This window comes from Nelumbo lutea, chromosome 8 (genome assembly GCF_056320005.1).
Source record: "Nelumbo lutea isolate HS-2025 chromosome 8, American lotus-T2T, whole genome shotgun sequence".
NCBI classification, from domain to species: domain Eukaryota; kingdom Viridiplantae; phylum Streptophyta; class Magnoliopsida; order Proteales; family Nelumbonaceae; genus Nelumbo; species Nelumbo lutea.
This window is the reverse complement of record NC_142691.1, coordinates 47,126,800-47,147,667: the sequence shown is the minus strand read 5'-3', so window position 1 is coordinate 47,147,667 and position 20,868 is coordinate 47,126,800. Positions and strand designations below refer to the sequence as shown.

General features: G+C 41.5%; 1 pseudogene; it reads left to right on the top strand.

Moving 5' to 3' along the window:
* The first annotated feature begins 718 nt into the window (after positions 1-718).
* Positions 719-1,431, top strand: LOC148844010 (large ribosomal subunit protein uL4 pseudogene; annotated as a pseudogene).
* The last annotated feature ends 19,437 nt before the right edge of the window (positions 1,432-20,868 follow it).

Here is a 20,868-nt window from a genome sequence, read left to right as displayed (position 1 = left end):
TTCTTACTATTACTGATATTAAGAAGCGAACTAACCGTTTGATAAGAAGGGTGTCCCAATCTCCGATGCCACAAATCGCATGATCCAATTCCATCTGTCTTGTAAGCACGAACCAGTGCCACACCCTTGAAGACATAGACCCCATCAAGCTGTTCACCCGCACCAATCAAAGTCCTCGAGATGCGGTCCTATATCACACACAACTTATTAGTAAACGTTACAATATAATCTATGTCACGAAGTAACCGACCTACTGACAATAAATTACAATTGAGTTTTGGGACATATAATACGTGCAACAATTTAAAATTATTTCCAAGTTCAACAATTCCTTTTTTCACAACCTCGGTGTGCGCACCGTTGGGTAAGCTAATAGGACAAGGTGCAACATCATAGGTGTCGTCGAGCACATTTAAATTTCCTGTCATGTGATGTAATGCCCCAAAGTCAACAATCCATTCATTGGAGTAATTCTTACCAGAGAGTTTTTCATTAGTCCTAGTTTTGTAAGCATTAAGCATGCTTACAAGAGTCTGCCATTGCTCGTCATTAAGCCCGTTCAGTCCGGTCTTGTCTTCATCACACAATTGCATTAGCAGCCACCTCACGCCCCGCTGATGACTGAGCAATGTGAGCCTTTGCCGTACCTCGGCCACGTCCGCCAGAGGGTCCAACAGACTTACTCGAGCTCTCACCATTCTTGTCATTGTTGGCAGTCATGGTGACCGATAGAGTCCGTTCAAAGTTTTGGTCGAAAGAAAACGGCCGTTACCTACTACAAACGGCCATCGCCGTTTCCCTCCCTGGCGTCATGAAAGCGTCAATCTGTCTAGACATTGTCAACTTTGTTCATGCCAACGTATCAAAAAACAACTGTCAGTAGGCACACCAGCCATCAGACCTCTGCTGAGTCGTTCTGTAACTCGTATCCTCCATGTTCCAGGTGGTGGTACTCACTATGCCGGTCAAGGTGCCTTTGGAAACATGTGTCATAGTGGATGCATGTTTTCTCCCATGAAGATCTGGCGCCGGTGGCACAGGAAGATCAATGTCAGCCAGAAGAGATTTGCTGTCATCTTTGCCATTGCTGCATCGGTCGTGCCCTCACTTGTCCTTGCACGCGGCCATCATATTGAGAATGTTGCTGAGATTCCTCTCGTGATCAATGAATTCGTGGAGGGCGTTGAGAAGACATCTGTCGCGATCAAGATCCTCAAGCAAGTCGGTGCTTATCCCGATAACATGAAGGCGAAGGATAGCCATGCGACCCGACCAGGAAAGGGTAAGATGAGGAACCGTCGATACATTTCTTGCAAGGGTCCTCTCATTGTTTATGGCACTGAGGGTTCCAATATTGTGAAGGCTTTCCACAACATCCCCAGTGTTGAAGTTGCCAATGTTGAGAGGCTTAACCTGACTCTGATACCATGAAAAAAAATCGAAAGCCAAAGGTGTCCCTTTTCATTGATACCTTATGATATTTATATACAAATGATGGAGTTCCTTGCTCCCCAAAACTTTCTAAAAACAAATTCCTAATCCAAAAATAAAAACAAAACAAAAAGGACTTCCTAACTAAACATACAGATCCAGGACTCTTGCGAGTCTTATCTCCATCCAATAGAACTGTCACTACACTTCTTAATACTCTTTTAACAACGGATTCTGGTACAGCCACCCTAATTGCACACTTGCCCTCATCTTCCCTCATCTTTTCTCCTAGGTTCATCAAAGTTGATCTTTACTAATGTGCTTTCGGGCATAACCACACAAAGTCATGGCATCACTCAGAAAGGAGATGAATTTCTAGAAATTTGCCCTGGCCTTATCTATAATTATTGATGGAGGTATGCTAGAAATCTTGTATAAATGTCAAAAGATGCATCAATCTGATTGGAGCTAAGGGCATAATTGTCTAACAATTAGAGGCCCGAGGAGTTATTCCCCGGGTAGGTACTCCAACACTCAAGTTAGTTGAGTAAAGAACGTGGTCGGGCCAAGCAGAAGAGAACAATGTTGGTTCAAGAAAAAGAGGTAGTGCAAAACCAATCTTAGAAAATATGCTTTAAAAGTCCCTTACCTTGAGCGGAGATTACCTACTTATAGTTGGACATCCGTGTTCTAAACGGATGAGGCTTCCAGGGTTGTCGGGATGAGGTTGCCTGCCGAGGTCTTCAGGATGTCTCCTCTTCCCCAATGGAATTAACTTCTTCGTCCGTGCAAGACACTCATTGGTTATGATTATCTATCATGCGTAGGGCCAACATGGCTGGAGAGACAAAGGTTGCGGAGGCTGCCATGGGGCATTCTGATCCAACTCAACCATATCCCAAACACCACTCCTGTAGTTTCAAAATCGAGGAGTGTAATGCTCGACTGTGGTTAGATGTAGAAGAGCTCTACACTCTATGGCTGAGGAACTTAAAAATTTTTCTTCTTGGGTTGAGTGGTTCAGAGCATGGTTGGTCCACTAGTTGAACCAACCGGTCTGACGTTCATGTCATTTTTCTTCCCAAGGTTTTGCATGTGCGGAGAGCAGCGCTGAACCAATGTTGTTGATCCGACTCGATTTGGACCATTGGCTAGCCTTATGAAAGGGGGTGGCAAGATATTTTACTTTGTCATTTGTAAAGAGTCTGCTACTTAGAGTTTGGTGAGAAATAGTCATCAGCTAGTGCTTTGGGTATTCCGCGGTATCGTCTTCTTCATTTCTTTCTATAAGATGTCTTCATCTTCCTCGTCTTCTTGTTCTTCCTCCTCATCCTCTTCTTTTAGTTCATGGAGTAGTGAGTCCGAGCTGGGGTCTTATCTCGAGGCTACTACACTTGTGGTCCGTGAGACCAATGGCCATGGGACTGAAGTCAATGGGCTTGAGGGTGAGAGTGCTGCGGTGAAGGAGGCCATAGTCTTTTTGAAGGACGAGGTCAACGACGCCAGACTAGAGATCATGTTAGATGAGGAGCCCAGCGCCCTTGTGTGGCTTAGTAGCCACTTTGCGTGTTCTCCTTGCAAACCAACTCCCAAGGACTTGGCCAAGGTGTTAGGTAGTCAAGGTCGTGGGCTCCATGGCCTCAATTTTGTGTAGGCCAAGGTGTTTTTGAGCTCTCGATGTCGTTTGGAGGCTCAGTGGCACCTGGACTCGGGGAGCCTTATGTGATGGTTTGACACAGGCTTAGCCTTGCCTACACTTGGCAGGCTTACGTTAGGGACATGACCATCATTTTCGCTTGTAAGATTTTTGGGAGAACTGATGTCATCTTCAGGCAGACCACCAAAAGGTTAACGTACTCTTTGAGGAGGGGTGGTCGACCTCCTTGGGTACCTAACCTTGGCACTCCTAGACCTTCATCCCCTTGCGGGGCGGCCCTGGTTAATGGCTAGCATGGCTACCAGGGTTCCTCATGGGCGCACACTTGCTCATGAGGACAGTGCTGGACCGGCACTGTGCTACTGATTCTCAAGGGAGGCTTGGCATGTGGGCTTGGCTCAAGCATGACTCTTCACTACGCCAGCCCCTTGCCCAAGCTAAGTGAGCTATCCCGTTGCCTCTAGCACATAGGTGTGTTTCGGCCCAAGCGGTTGCCTATCATCATGGCACACAGGTGCCTGCCATCATCGGCATACAGGAGACCCCTCACATCGGTGCCAAGCCATCCCATTGGGCAACTCCTAGCCTCTAAGCACAGAAAGGCTTGTCCTGGCCTACCTTGGCCTGGATGCCGCACGAGTTTCTTCCGTTGTAGAACTACCCCCGTGACAGTTGGTATTAGAGCGAGTTGGCCAATTGCTGCCGCAGTTGGTTTTCAGCAGATTAGCCCTGAGCCAGTTGAAGCGGTCATTACGACAAGCAGCATTTTGTGGAGTACAGTCCCTAGGCACTTCCACCCAGGATCGAGTAGAATTCATATCAGGCCTGGCAAGAGTCCATTCATTGTTCGTGTCCCCATTCCAATGACACTAAAACAGCTTCTCTTGCGGGTGCAGACGCATTGGTTGTTGTCCTCATGTGGGGGCAGACGTGTGAGCCTTGATAGGAATGTGGGTACACTGTCTGAGCAGATTGATTATCTGGCCTAGCAAGAGGCCATTCATTGTTCGTGTTCCCATTCCAATGATCCTAAAACAACTTCCCTTGTGGGTGCAGACGCATTGGTTGTTGTCCTCATGCGGGGGCAGACACGTGAGCCTTGTTAGGAATGTGGTTACGCTAGCCATTGAAGCATGGCGGCCCTACACCGGCAAAGTTTCAGGTGGACATGCTCAGTTTTCAGGCAGAACACTTGCAACAGCAGAAGCTCATCACAAGGCAAGTGCATGTTCGGCAACTCATGGGTAAAGTTGCCACACTAGCATTTGAAGCGGTCAGGTCTCCTTGAGGCAACAGCAATGGGGCCCCCTTGGAGTGAAGATGTAGCTCGAGTCGGCAAGGCGAAGCATAGTTTCGAGGGCCAAGAGAGCATAAGCCATGGCTAGGTTTGAGTAACCCAAATTGACGAGGTGAAGTCTGTAGGCCAGCATGGTGAAAGGTTACCCAGGTCATCGCCAACATGAGGAGTAGAACTATTAGCGTGTTCGGTAGCATCACTAAAAAGCTACCAAGAAGACGATTGAGCCTTGAGGTAAGATGATACATGGGGCAGACCTCCGTGAAGCACCACACACATTTCTTCGAGGGCCCTTCTTTCACAGTTCAATGACATAGCCATTGCACGGTTTGAGTAACCTCAACTCTGGAGGGGTGAAGTCTAGGCAGGCCGGCATGGTGAAATGGTTCCGTCCCCATAAATGGACACCAACATAGGCAAGACCCAGGTTGACCAGGTGAGCCCTAGAACTGGTGGAGAAGTGGATGGCGCGGGACACAGAGGCACATTCACGTGAAGACCATTGTCGAGGTTGACAATGGATTGAGTGGGGAGCCTGTGACGGTTTGACACAGGCTTATCCTTGCCTACGCTTGGCAGGCTTACGTTAGGGACATGACCATCACTTTTGCCTGTAAGATTTTTGGGAAAACTGATGTCATCTTCAAGCATACCACCAAAAGCTTAACATACTCTTTGAGGAGGGGTGGTCGACCTCCTTGGGTGCCTAACCTTGGAACTCCTAGACCATCATCCCCTTGCGGGGCAGCCCTGGTTAACGGCTAGCATGGCTACCAGGGTTCCTCATGGGCGCACACTTGCTCATGGGGATAGTGTTGGACCGGCACTGCGCTACCGATTCTCAAGGGAGGCTTGGCATGCGGGCTTGGCTCAAGCATGACCCTTCACTACGCCGGCCCCTTGCCCAAGCTGAGTGAGCTATTCCGTTGCCTCTAGCGCACGTGTGTGTTTTGGCCCAAGCGGTTGCCTATCATCATGGCACACAGGTGCCTGTCATCATCGGCATACAGGAGACCCCTCACATCGGTGCCAAGCCATCCCATCGGGCAACTCCTAGCCTCTAAGCGCAGAAAGGCTTGTCTTGGCCTACCTTGGCCTGGACGCCGCACGAGTTTCTTCCATTGTAGAACTACCCCCGTGACACTTGGGCGGGGATGTCATTCTTGCGTGGGCCTCTACTGTTTTAGATCAGTCGGGTTTGTTAGTTGTTCTAGGTAGGCTTGGCGATGCCACGATGTGAAGTTGGCATGTGCAGTGATGCTTTGGGCACTTCAGTCACATTAGAGTTTGGCTAGGTGAGTGTGTGTTGTGTGTGCTTGGGCACCTCAACCATTAGAGTTCGGCTGGGCAAGTGTGTGCGATACGGTTATCAATTGGATGAAAAAAAGTGAGACTTTATTTCTTGGATAATGTACAGTTGGTGTTGCCCTTAGCTACTAGTAGTACATCCATAGATTCCTTGTGTTCCAACTCTTCGACAATGGCATCCCATCATGATCTTCTAGTTAGTAGGTGCCTAGGCCAAGGACTCTAGTTAACTTGTATGGTTCCTCCTAGTTCGGTCCGAGCTTTCTAGCTCCTAGCTCAGCTCCCAGCCTTCTTTAGGGATATTTTTGGCCCCCAAATTCCACATGGAAGATTCCTTGGTTGACCAGCCTTCTTTACTATTGACCTAAATAGCAGAATGTATAGCATATATGAGCAAAAACTTTTATACCATCCAAATTTGGGAAATTAATCCATATTTTCTACAACTTGTTTCTCACATAAACTAGTAAAGTTAAGGTAAGGATAGAGAGGGATTATGAGAGAGAAGCATATCTGATTCGAACTCTCTAACAATCCCCCCTAAGTGAAATGTCTAGGAAGGACATGAGGCTAGGACCAAAGAGAAACAAAATGAGCTCCACTGAGTGGTTTGGTGAGAAGATCCACCACTTGATCACTCGAGGAAATGAACAGAACAGAGAGAACGCTTGACAACTGAAGGGATGGGAGATCCATCATATGGATGGCCGAACCATGATGGGTGGCTAGGCAAAAGTTCAAAAATTTCTTTCTCTCATCCGAAAATCCAATTCCCAGTTTTATAAAAACTACATTTTTCAAGGATCTTTCTTGAAGCAAACAAAACCAGATCTGAAAGCAAAAGAGGGAGAGAGTAGTACCTAATACGAAATCTAGAAAACTCACAACATAGGCGTTCACGCCCAAACAAGAAACTAAATCCGCCTCCACTGAAGATGACACAACGAATGTTGAGGCAGGATCAACAAGAAAGGTTCTTTAGCAAGAACCAGTTATTCTTCAGCAAGAATCGTGTAGGGTGATGTGAGCATGACTTTAGATTGTTTCTTCACCAAGAAACAATATCAAGAACGGTTCTTGATCACTCCAAGAGGTGGAGATCAATCTGAAATGGCGCCAAGAGTTGAGGGAGAGAAAAGATTGCAACAGAGAATATGTTATTTCTGTGGAATTTGCCCCCAATTTATAATCCTTTTAGGATCAACTTCCTAATCTGATTAGGAATGAGTTTTCCTAATCCAAATCTTGTATTTGGATGTAGACTCTCAAGTTGATAAGATCTATTTCACCCAACTGCTAATCCCAGTCAGATTATAAACCCAAATTGGCCCATTTAATTAAACCACTTAAGCCCACTTCGAGTGGGCTCGTGGCTCCTTAGCCTGAGCAATGGCTCCAATGTTGTCACACAATAGTGGAATGGGTGATGTGTTGGATGGAACTACCCCTAATTCTTTAATGAACTTCTTCATCTAAACGACTTCTTTGGTAGCTTCACTTGTGGCAATGTATTCGGCCTCAGTTGTGGAATCTACGGTGGATCCTTATTTGCTACTCTTCCAACTAACTACATAGAACCCCATCATAAAGATGTAACCAGACATAGAGTTTCTATCATCTGGATCTGCTAGAAATCGGCATCTGTATACCCCCAGAACTGTAGTGAACTACCACCGAATACCAAACAAAACTCTTTTGTCCTTCGAAGGTATTTTAGTATATGTTTCATAGATGTCCAGTGCTCTTGACCTGGGTTAGACTGAAATCTACTTACCACACTCATGGCCTGAGCAATGTCAGGCCGAGTGCACAACATGGCATACATGATGCTCCCTATGGTTGAGGCATAGGGGGCCTCTTTCATGTCCTCAATCACTTTGGGTGTCTTGGGAGACATACCCTTGGAGAGAGTGACTCCGTGCCTAAAATGAACATTTCCTTTCTTGGAGTTTTCCATACTATATCTTTTGACAATCTTATCAATGTAAGTAGATTGGGATAATCATATTATCCTCTTCGATCTATCTCTATAGAGTCAAAATCACAAGATATAGGAGACTTCTACAAGATCTTTCATGGAGAATTGCTACAAAAGCCACACCTTCACCATAGTCCACATTCCTACGTCATTCTCAATGAGTAGAATGCCATCTACATAATGAACCAAGAATGTAACCTTATCCCCACTGGTCTTCCTGTAAACACAAGGTTCATCTGGATTCTACTTAAAGTCAAACTGTTTGATGGTAGAGTCAAACCAGATGTTCCAACTCCTAGAAGCTTGCTTAAGTCCATATATGGATTAATTAAGTTTATATACCATGTGTTCCAACTGGATGTTGCATACCATGTGTCCTAATGGATCAATTAAGTTTACATATCAAGGGGCGGGTTTACAAGAGTCCATGCATTGTTGGTTTTCATCGAGTCCATCTTGACTTTCATGGTGTCTACCAACTTCAAAGAATCTATGTCCAACATAGCTTTCGAATAAGTCATGGAATCCTCCTTACTGATCGTGACTTCCACCAAGTAACTTTCTTGGTCATAGCCTTAATGAATTGGAGGTCTGGACACCCAGGTAGACCTTCTAGGTTGGTTATTATCTGGAGCTTGTGGGACATCTCCTATTACTCCTGGGCTCTCCTCATCAAGAACAACTTCCCAGTGATGATTGTCCAAGATGTAATCTTCCTCTAGGAAGCAGGCATTTTGACTACGAAACACTTTTTGCTCTTTTGGATCATAGAATAAGTAGCCTACAGACCCTTTTGGGTAACCTACAAATAGGCAATGGCTAGACTTGAAATCTAATTTGTGTGCACTTGTTCTTTTAACATGTGCTGGACAACTCCAAATCTTCAAGTATCTTACACTTGGTTTCTTATTGGTCAGAAGCTCATAGGGAATCTTCGAAACGAATTTGGTTGGAACCCGATTCAGCATGTATATCGCAACCTCCAATCCATATCGCAAAAGGATGTTAGCAGTTCTGAGTGGACGAGAAGTAATCAGACCATACCTAATAGAGTTTGGTTTCTCCTCTCCGACACACCGTTTAATTATGGTATAGCAGGAGGAGCTAATTGTGATAATATTCCATTGTCTTTTAAGTAGTCCCTAAATTTGTCAAAGAGATACTCGCCAACTCGATCTGATCGAAGGGTCTTTATTTCTCTCTCTAACTGTTTCTCAACCTCTTGTCTGAACTCCTTGAACTTTTCAAAGAATTCAGACTTATGTCTCATTGGGTACATGTAACTATACCATGAGTAATCATTGGTAATGTTATGAAGTAAACATGCTAGTTACGTGTCCTAACATTCAAGGAACCACATACATCAGTATGTATCAGGTCAAGTGTGCCTGTAGATCTTTCAGGCTTACCAGTAAATGGTCGTTTTGTTATCTTACCCTGAAGGCAAGGTTCACAAGTTGGAAGATCTTCTATAGTTGAAAAATCCAAAGGACCATCATTTACTAACCTTGTCATACAATCTATGTTAATGTGGCCAAGTCAGTAATGCCACAGGCACGTGGGGCTAACTGTATCATGGGTTCTTTTTTTGGGGATTATTTTTGACATAGTTTCAGTTAAGTTTGTTTACAGAGAAGGAATGACCACATAGAGACCATTCTCATGTTCTCTGCATGCGAGGAATTTGTTATTCTGTTTAATAGTAATCACATTGCTAAACAAAGTAGAATAACCATCCATGCACAATTTTGAGATAGAAATCAAATTTCTTCTTAAATTAGGTACGAAAAGACAATCTTTAAGTACAATTCTTCCTTCTCTAAAAACTAACTCTATAGTCCCTATGGTTGTAGCTGCAACAGTTGTAGAAGCCCGTCACTTAGTCTTCTGCTTGTCTTGAACTCCTGCAGTGAGTTATAATCATAAGTAGAAGCCCTATAGTCAATACACCAGTAGGCAGAAGTGACCAAAAAATTGGTCTCTATGATGAAAGGTTCAAAATTACCTTGCTTCTTAGTCTCTAGATATTGAGGATAATTCCTCTTCCAGTGGCCGGTTTGCTTACAAAAGTGATAGGTGTCTGATGTCTTGTCCTTATTTTGCTTTTTAGGCTTGCTACCCTTCTACTGAGGCTTTCTTTTGGCCTTTCACCTTTTCTTGCCCGAATTGCCACCTTCAACAAGCATGGCGATTGACTTATCCTTCTTAATCAGTTATTCGGCCCTTTGCAACATATTTTTGATTTCCTGAAGGCTAACTTTTAGCTTATTCTTGTTGTAATTCATGATAAACTGATTGAAGGCAGGAGGCAAGGAATTTAGGATGGCATCAAATTTTGTTGTCATGATCTAGCCCTGACCCGAAAGCCTCCAGTTCATTGATATAGCCCATTATCTTTAAACAATGGTCATGGACATGTTGGCTATCAGTCATCTTTACAGTTATAAACAATTTTAAGACCTTCTATCAAGTAGAACGATTGTGCTCTTCATACATAGTCCTTAGACTATCCAATATATCCTTGGACACTTCGATCTAATCGAACTGTCTCTGTATTGGGTTGTCTAAGGAGGCTATGATATAACATTGGGCAAGATAACTTTTCTCCTCCCATTCTTGATACTCTCTCCTACGGGCCTCAGAAGCCCTATCACCTAGACAATCTAGAGCAGGGTTCTTAGTAACCTTGTCCAATTTCTCGGACATCAGTACCAACATAAGGTTATGGAACCAATCAGCATAATTAGGGCCCTTAAGCTTATTATCGTCCAACAATTTGGAGAATTGTCTGTTTGCCATTTCTGATAAAGGCAAGGCAGATTTATTAGTCTACAACCTAAATTGGTTCATGTTATCTATATAGACAAGGCTTTTACTCTATGTTCCATCTCCATTTTATTCATCTCTGAGATTTTCCTCCTATCTTAGTGACGGAGACATGGTTGTGTCTCTAGAAATGTGGGAAATCACATATGGTGCATGGAGCTAACTGTTTCAGCTGCAAAACCCCACCACCTTCTATGAAGGATCACATCCACTCATCTTATGAGCTTTCCCTTTGGCCTCTGTCAGACAAGGTTCATAGCCATTTTACGTTAAACCTTTCTGTCTAGTAAGTGCTGACCCGACAAATCATGGACCCCAAACTACCGTGAGAGAGTCTTCCATTTTAGGATAGGCCCCTCCCACATTAGTCTATGACTCCCTTATTATCTTATGAAGCAATCCAACTGACTACACTAGCAAATGGATAGCCCAATTTTATGGTGCATCTCCACCCACCATTATATCTTGCCTTCATGCTAATGACGGAAGGCCTTTAGAGAATTCATCATATGAAATTCCTTATCACATGCACTTATATTATCTGGAGGGAATGAAATAAAATAACCCCCTAGATCTGATTTAGGTCAAACCAAAGTGGTTCCCCTTGACTTTCACAAAGTGAAGTTCAAAGTGGGCCCGAAATGGCTAAGGTTCCATGGGGTTCCTCTTAGGGAGAAACTGAAGTGGGCCCCACTGAGAAGGGAGATCATCCAATGATTTTTTAGGGCACCATGGGAATGATGTGCATTCATCCATGGTGTTCGGAGAGAGCCACTAACGATTAAACACGGGCCAAAGTGCTTATGGCCCATGTACGTAGCACTTCACACATCACATACTTCCACATGCATGAATAATTGATCCAATCAATCAAATAACTATAAAATCCAAAAAATAAAAATTAAAACATTCTCAACCCATTAATGGCCATAATATTATCAAATAACATTATCTAGGTATAGTAGTTCAGCCCACATAGCAATGATGCTGAAAATGGGCTAAATTAGTTTTAATTCTCCAAAATTGGGTTTTATAGGGATGGGCCAAATTAAATCTTGTAATGGTCCATCAAACCCCTATCCTGAGAATAGACCCAATTGAACCTTAGATTCGATCCAACCAGCTTGGACCAATTTGGGTCAAATCGGCCTAGGGTTTGTTGTATATTACAAGATTTAATTAAAGAAGATGATATGAAAATTAAATGGCTGATAAAAGACAACCAAGAATCAGAAAACAATAATCAAAGGGCTGTTCATAAGGCTGCAACACTGTAAAACAAAGGTTAGTTTGTAGATTGCAGGTTCCAAATCTGCAAATTGCAGATGGCCGAACTCGATTATGCAAAACTTCTCCTCCGCACGCTTCCAACAATTCTTCCAATGAAAAAAATTGAAAAACCTAATCTTCTATTAATTACATCAGAATAAATCCTATACATTCCATCTAAAGATAAAAAAAAAAAAATTATTTTCAAAGGCACAAATTCTTGGTGCCAATAAAGATTTTGATCTCCACCATACGAACAACCCAAAAATCAAGGAATATAAATAGAACAATTCTATAAATATTGTAGATAAAGAAAGATTTAATTTCTAGATCATTCACCCAAAAATTGGGAACCAATTTCCAGAGAAACTGCAAACTGAACAAATCAGGTAGAATGATTCTGCTCATTTGCGCAGAAAGATTTGGTTCAAGAATGTGAACCTGGTTCTGATACCACTAAAGGGATGGGAGATCCATCATATGGATGGTCGAACCATGCAGGGTGGCTAGGCAAAATTTCCAAAATTTCTTTTTCCCATCCGGGAAACCAATTCCCAGTTTTAGAAAAATTGCATTTTTCAAGGATCTTTCTTGAAACAAACCAAACCAGATATGAAACCAAAAGAGGGAGAGAGTTGCACCTGATACGAAATCAAGAAAACTCCCAATGTAGGTGTTCACGCCCAAAGAATAAAACCAAATTCGCCTCCATTGAAGATGACACAACGAATGTTGAGGCAGGATTAATAAGAAAGGTTCTTCAGTAAGAACTAGCGATTCTTCAACAAGAATAGAGTAGGGTGATGTGAACACGACTTTAGATTGTTTCTTCACCAAGAAACAATATCAATAACAGTTCTTGATCACTCTAAGAGGTGGAGATCAGATTGGGATGGCGCCAAGAGCTAAGGGAGAGAAAAGACTACAAAAGAGAATGTGTTCTTTTTGTGGAATTTGCCCCCTATTTATAGTCCTTTCAGGATTAGCTTCCTAATCTTATTAGCAATGAGTTTTCCTAATCCAAATCTTGTATTTGGATCTGGACTCTCAAGTTGATAAGATCTATCTTATCCAACTGCTAATCCTAGTCAAATTATAGACCCAAATTGGCCCATTTAATTAAATCACTTAAGCCTAGCTCAAAATGAACCTTAGGCCCATTAAGTCATATTGCTCACTTTACCCAATAAATGCTGGTTAATTTGGCTCTCTTTGTATGGTGAGGAACCCTAGCATTGATCTACACATCACTCACATGGGTTCAGCCTAGCCTTTGTTACAAGGCCTGACCGACTTCAATGTTGGTCACAGTGAACCCCTGAGTCCATCATCATGGGCTCTTAATGGGCCCAACATTTACACTAAATTGTCCTTGGGTCCAGCCACCTTATGAAGGTCCAAGGATTGTGGGTAGATGCAAGACTAACCCATCAAGTATTACCTTAGATGGTTTTACACTTAAGCTCTTAGCCCATAATGATCAAACACTACTCGACAAGAGAGGACATCTCCCTTGGCTGCAAGGTACAGTGTTGCACTCTCAGCTCACATGGGTCCTAAGAATTAAAACCTTTTGCAAGCATTTTGAAACCATAATATATATGTATATCTTTATATAAATATACACTAAAGCTCTCAGCCCATAATGATCAAACACTGCTCGACAAGAGAGGACCTCTCCCTTGGCTACAAGGTACAGTGTTGCACTCTCTCCTCACATGGGTCTCGGGAATTAAAACCTTTTGCAAACATTTTGAAACCATAATATATATGTATATTTTTATATAAATATATTTTGCAAAACCAAATTTTAACAAATTTGAAATCAACTACCGATAGTTTAGGTTTCTATCAGAGAGAGTTCATTCCCCGATCATTCACTTTGTCCGGCAAAGGGGTTGATCCTACCACTATGATCACCCACTCAGGTGAATTCTCAAACTGGCCCTACATACCTAGGTTTTGACCTGGTAAAGGATTTCACTAATTAGCATATCAAAGACAAACTAATCCGACACCCAGTACAATACCATAATCAAGTCTAGGGGTCAGGTGTAACATTCCAGTTTTTCCCATCTATCTCCAAGGTCCAAGGCAATACTGGAATTTGGTCCGATTCAGGGTTTCAAGAAAATCCACACTACATTTACCTAAGGTCTCACCCTGGTAGCTGAGACAAGCCACCCCAACCAACTTGGCGGCACATCAGTGTCAGCCTTGGTAGGACAAGTCTCCATAGATCTATCCAACGGATGTGAAGATTCTAAACTAACACGAGTCTCGTAAGTGTCCAATTTAAGGATATTACGCAGAAACACACCATAATAACATGAATCAAATGAACGGAATTGAGTGGTTTGGTGAGAAGATCCACCACTTGATCACTCGAGGAAATGAACAGAACAGGGAGAACACTTGACAACAAGATCCTATAGGAAGTGAAAATTAACCTCAATGTGTCTTGAACGAGCATGGAACACATACATGGGATTCGCTCCATGGTATGTTGCTCTAGTGTTATTGCACCAAATGATGGACATGTGAGCAAGAGGCTATTTTAAGTCGCTTAATAAAGAACACACCCAAAGAAGTTCAGTGGTAGCATTTGCATAAGCCCAAAATTCAAATTCCATACTAGAACGGGTGATGGTGGATTGCTTCTTAGAGTTCTTAGCAACTAAATTGCAGCTTGAATAAATAAGATAACCTCTAGTAGAATGTCTATTATCGGGACATCTAGCCTAATTAACATTAGAGAAGGCCTGAAGGGTGAGCGGAGCCGGGGTAGAGTAGAAGTATAAACCATGATCAGTAGTATGTTTGAGATACCATAAAATCCTCTTAACGATAGCCTAACACTTAGTGGTTTAAGAATGAAGAAACTAACAAACTTTATTGAAAGAGAAAGAGATGTCTGGCCTTATAATGGTGACATACTAAAGAGTGCCAACAATGCTCCGATGCTCAGATGGATTCGAGAAAGAGAGAGAGTCTCCACTAAACTTTGATATTTTGTCCTAACTTCCATGTGAGATGTAAGGGGTTTAGCTTCAGCCACATGGGTTTAGCCTAGCCTCTATTACAAGGCTTGGCCAAATTCACTACTGAATACAGTTAACCCCTAAGCCCATCAATATGTGCTTTTAATGGATCCAACATTTACACTAAATGGTCTTTGTGTCCAGCCATATTATGAAGGCCGAAGGACTATGGGTAGATGCAAGATTATCCCATTAGGTATAACCCTCAATGGTCTTACACTTAACCTCTCAGCCTATAATTATCAAACACTGCCCGACAAGAGATGACCTCTCCCTTGGCTACAAGGTACAGTGCTACACTCTCTACTCACATGGATCCTGGGAATTAAAACCTTTTGCAAATAATTTGTGAAACCATAATATATAAGTATATATCTATATTAATATATTTTGCAAAACCAAATTTCAAACCCATTTGAAATTCACTGCCAACAATTTAGGTTTCCATCAGAGAGAGTGCATTATTGCGACCATTCACTTTGTCCGACAAAGGGTTTGGTCATGTCACTATGATCACCCACTCAGATGAATTCTCAGACTGTCCCAACATACCCAGGTTTTGACCCCCTCAAAGGATCTCACTGATTGGCACATCAAAAATAGCCCAATTTGACACCTAGTGTATATAGTATCATAATTGAGTCTAGGGGTCAAGTGTAACATTTCAGTTTTTCCTATTGATGCATATAGATTACACTAGCAAGTGCACTAACCGATCAAGTAATACAATGATGAGTAGAGTATCGTTCCCACGAGAATTGATCCAACAATTACTAGTAATGAATCGGTCGTTTGTTATCTGATAAACCGAAATATTAAACAAATCAAAACCCTAATTCCTAATTAGCAAGCTACCCTAATCAGTTTCGGATCAAACCATCTTCATGCAATGAGAAGAAAAGTTGTATGTAAACACTAGCATATTCGGTTCAGCAATTAATCCATTAAGTTATTCAATTTATGTAGAATTCAACCATGGTTTGGTGAAACCCTAATGGCATGAGCAACCTCTCTCGAGCACAGCCCACTCTATCTATGGGTGACAATTCCTATATCTCTATCAAGAATTTAATCCCCATAAATGCATTAAGAACACAAAATTCGAAGGGCATCAATTCAGGTGCGAATGAACATCAAAAGAACCATGCAAATTATCTCTAAGATGCATTCAGTCTGTTTTCTTGATTAGATGATCTGATTACCTAAACTCTTTCTCAAGCAATTCAAGCAATCCAAGAATTAAGAACAATTCGACCAAGATTATTCTATCAATTGAAAACCCTAATCAAGAAATCCCAAGAATGAATCCAATCAATCGAATAACATAAAAGAATTAATTACAAAATTGAATCAGTACTTAACATGGTTCGAATACTAGCAAGAAAGAAAGATTCAATCACAGAAATCCATTAAACCCTAGCTGAATCTAGGTTACCAATTGCGCAAAACCAAAGAAGAAGACAACCTATGATTCTTGCATCAATCCTCGATCTCCTTGATGTGATTCTTCTTCAATTCGCATTCAGTAACCTCCTCCTTCCTCTAGCACTTCTCTTCTAAAATTTGCTTTCAGAGGTTTGAACCCTAATTCTCTTCTTTTTATTTTCTTTTATATTCCTCTCTTTCGGATGAAAACTTGTAGGCTAAGGAATGGCTCCAGCATGTCAGCAATGCGTTTACAGATAACTCAGCCCCGATTTTGACCTCGATGCAGTCTGGATATATCAAAACTCAACACACTAAAGTTGTAAACCTTTTCCTTATCTTTCCAACACATCTTGAGTCATCTCAATTGGAGTCTAGATGAGGAGTTATGCCCAAATTACGACGCAGCACCGAAACTATCCAGAAATACTCGATTGGCATTGTTTTTCACTTAACGCCTCCTTTCGTGTCCTAAATCAAAAAATAAGAATAATGAGTCCATTTAGGCACTAAATAAGTATAAAAGACTAAATATTAAGGGATAAAAATATGATAATTTTTATTCTCATCACCCATCTATCTCCAAGGTCTAGGGCAATACTAGAATTTTGGTCCGGTTCAGGGTTTCAAGAAAGCCCACACTGCATGTACCTCAAGTCTCACCCTAGCAGCTGAGACAAGCAACCCCAACCAACTTGGCAGTACATCAGTGCTAGCCTTGGTAGGATAAATCTCCCCAGATCTATCCAATGGCTGTGAAGATTTTAAACACGAGTCTCTTATGTGTCCAGTTTAAAGGTATTACATAGAAACAAACCACAATAACATGAATCAAATATGTACTTTATTCATTTACAATAAATGTCATAATGTACACCATGCTGATTGGAGCTAAGGGTATACACTGTCTAACAGTGTGGTTCACACTAAACCCTAATTTAAAATTTGAATAGCATGATCCTTTAAGGAGCCTCACATTTGGTTCAAAAGTGTACTGAATTTTAGGGAAGCTTGTAATTACTTTCCATAACCAGTGGTTGGTGTCTAAGGAAAGAGGTTAAATGGCCAATCCTAAGCAGGCTTTGTGGTTACTTAATTAGGTCCTTGCGAGAGCAAGGGGAGCCTCCCACATCCCCACCTCTTAACTGACTAACCAAAGGAAGTGGTGTAATTCCAAGCGAACCTAAGAGGATTCACATTGGTTTAGCCACTAGTTTAGGAAACCTTAGTTTAGCCTATAGGTCGTGTGTTCGAATTGCTTGCAATTTTCTTTTTTTTAAATTTAAAAATTCAAATTTGAATTTAAATTTTAGGAATTTCAATTTCAAAAAAAAATAATTTCAAATTTAAAAAAAAAGAAAAAATCAAAAGAAAAAATAAAAAAAGAGAAAATTTTCAAATTTGAGTTTAAATTTTAGATTTTGAATTTCAAAATCTAAATTTGAAATTTAAATTCAAAATCTAAATTTTGATTTCAAATTTCAAAAAAAAGAAGAAAAATGTGGTTAAAACAAAATAAGATAAAATGAATTCAATGGTCGGAGTTTATGGAATGAAAAACTACTTCCAACCTGAGCCACTGATAGAATGGAACCATGTGTCTCAACAACTGAATAAGATTAATGGGATGGCCCAAAGACTTGATCAAGTCCTTGTATTTCGTCAACAAAGTGGCCCATACCCAACCTTGTCATCCTATCCAACATGTTCCATCTGTACAAGCACGGCCCATCATGTTAGCCAGTGCCCCGTGGCGGGCCCATGTCAACCAATCATTCTAGACCAAGTACATGCGGCCAACAGATTTTTCCAACGCAATGCTAACTCGTACTTTCGCCCATATAACTCTGGGTGGAAAAATCAACCAACATCACTTATAGGGCCTAAGTCCAGCATACCACCTTGCCAAATATGCACTCTCAATGTGTCTGAAGCCAAGACTCATTGTGAGTACAATGATTACCCTAGGACTCAACCGGCTCAACCATGTTAGACCTATACACAGTTCCAACAACACTATCCATCTAACTCCATGGCCTAGCAATTTTAGAGGCCACAAGTACAGAGTCAATTCCAGTAGGTGTATCCTAGGAACCAACTGGTCCAATCATATCAAGCTTACCCACAACCTCCTCAAACTCGTACAGTAGATGACCAATTCATGCAGCTTCAATAGCTTATCCTAAACCAGTAGCAGTCCATTGCCAAACTAGAAAACCAAATAGGACAGCTAGCCAAAGCCAATGTGAGAAGAGAAGTAAGGCAATTACCGAGTCAACCAGTTGCGAATCCTAGGAATCAGCTATTGAGTCTTCCTCCACAACAAATTGAAGAAGAAGAAAAGGAGCAAGAAGACCCTAAGTTGGGGGGGGGGAGAGAAGAAGGAAAGGAAACTTTAGAAAAAGAGCCTATAGTTAACCAACCTGTGGTCCCCTTTCCAACCACACTCACAGTTGGGTTGTTGCGAAAGAAGAAAGAGATGCGCAATGAGGAGATTAGGGAATTATTGAAACAAGTCCATATTAACATCCCTCACCTCGATGCAATCCAACATGTCCTGGCCTACGCCAAGTTTCTAAAATAGCTATGCACTCAAAAGAGGGAGCCACAATCGGCCCCACAAGAAGTGATGCTCTCAGTAGATGTTAGTGCGGTCCTCTTGAACCAACTTCCCCAAAAAATGAAAGACCCAAGTGCTCCTCTCATAAGTTGTGTCATCTCTATAATCACCTTTGATCAGGCCCTATTGGATCTTGGGGCCAATGTAAATCTGCTTCCATCCATCATCTATGAAAGGTTTAGGATCGACAAGTTAAAACCTATACCGGTCATTCTGCAACTCGCTGATCGATTAGTCAAAACTCTTCGAGGTGTTATTGAGGACGTCATTGTTAGGATAGAGGACTATTATTTTCTAGTAGATTTTGTTGTCTTAGACATGATACCAATTGAGGAACTGAACCATAACCTGATAATCTTATGACAATCATTTCTAGCAATGGCCAATTCAAAAATCAATTGTAAATTGGGAGAAATGGACATTTAATTTAGGGAGCAAAAAGTACGGTTAAATATTTTTAGTGCCTCTAAGTATCTAAACCTAGGGGAAAATGAGTGCAAGGTGGATATAGTGGACAATCTTTTAGATGCCCTGCCTACCCCTTGGTTAGCCCAATCTAAACCCTGTCTGTGGGAAGAAGAAAATGAGCCTGAGAGTATAAATGAAAGAAGTGGATGAATGTGTCTAACTGAAGATGTTAAACTTAGTGCTGGTTGGGAGGCAACCCAACATAGTTTTTAGTGTTTTTGCTGTTAGGATTTGAGTTTTTTTTTTTCTTGATTCGAGACCAGTTGGCAGACCTTAAACCCCTCAGGAAAACCCTCTTAATTGTTCCCTTTGGCCCAAGTCCTTTTTGCATCAGTCTAGTCATGCCATTAGGGACAATGGCACTTAAGTTGGGGGTGAGGAAAGAGAGAGAGAAAAAAAATGTTAAAAAAAATTGATTGAGAAGCAAGTGATTGGAGTCAAAATTGGTCTTATTTGAATATTTTCGAAACCATTTAGAAATTGGAAAATACTCCCAATTTTGCCCTTACCAAGATAAGAAGAGAAAGATTGAGAATTCAGACAAAAATTCTTCAAATTGTTGGAGACAGTGGACTACCCTAAATAGTGTGTCAAAAAAGAAGAAGAAGAATATTAAAAGGTCAATGGACATCCTAAACTTAGTAACTAGGTCTCTTCACCTAAGTCAAGTGTCGAGATTCGCGTCAAATGGAAAAGGGAATGCCAAACACACTCACCTAACACTTAGTAACTGGGCTTTTTCACCTAAGGAAAGTGTCGAGATTCAAGTCAAATGGTGGAAGGTAGCAATAAAAATAAGTGTGCATATCAAGTTCAGGGGTACAAATCCACTATCAGAAATGATAAGAAGAATAGCCATTTGATTTTAAAAATAATCTCAGCTTATTGAGACAATATGTAAATGGAAGGGTATATAAGATTTTTAATCCAAGTTTTTATAATATTTAAAGCAAGACAGTTTTACCCCTTAAACTCAATACCGATCTATACAAAGTTTGAGAATTCTAAATTAGGATACTCAGCTAATTTTGTCAGGGATGACCTTGCAATGGGAATGTTCTCTGTACTCAGTGTAATTTTAGCGCTGCATTGCTAAGGACTAGCAATGGTTAAGTTGGGGAGTGTCATAACTCTGTAGTTTGATGCCTTAAGGGCATCATTTCAGGGGTATTTTAGGCCTTAGAATAGTCAAAATGTCCCATTCTCCAGTTAAATTCAAAATTATGACCTTTGAAGGTCTTTGTAAAAATCTTGTGGAAAATTAGGGAAGTTTCATGGCTGAAATGCAATTTTTGTGAAGCTGGTGTGAAGTCTAGTTGAGAGAGGGGGTGTTTTTGTAAAAAGCTGAGCACAGGAGGGCGTCGCCTATCTGCTAAACCAGAATGGCACCCATCCTACTATATTAGTATGCTCCCCTCTCCTTAGCAAACCCTAGGGCGCCTTCTAACCCATTTTTTTCATCCTTAACAAACCCTATCTGCCTTTAGCTGCTAAATCTCCACCTTCCATCCCTTCTAATCTCCACCATTCATTCTAGGGCACTCTCTT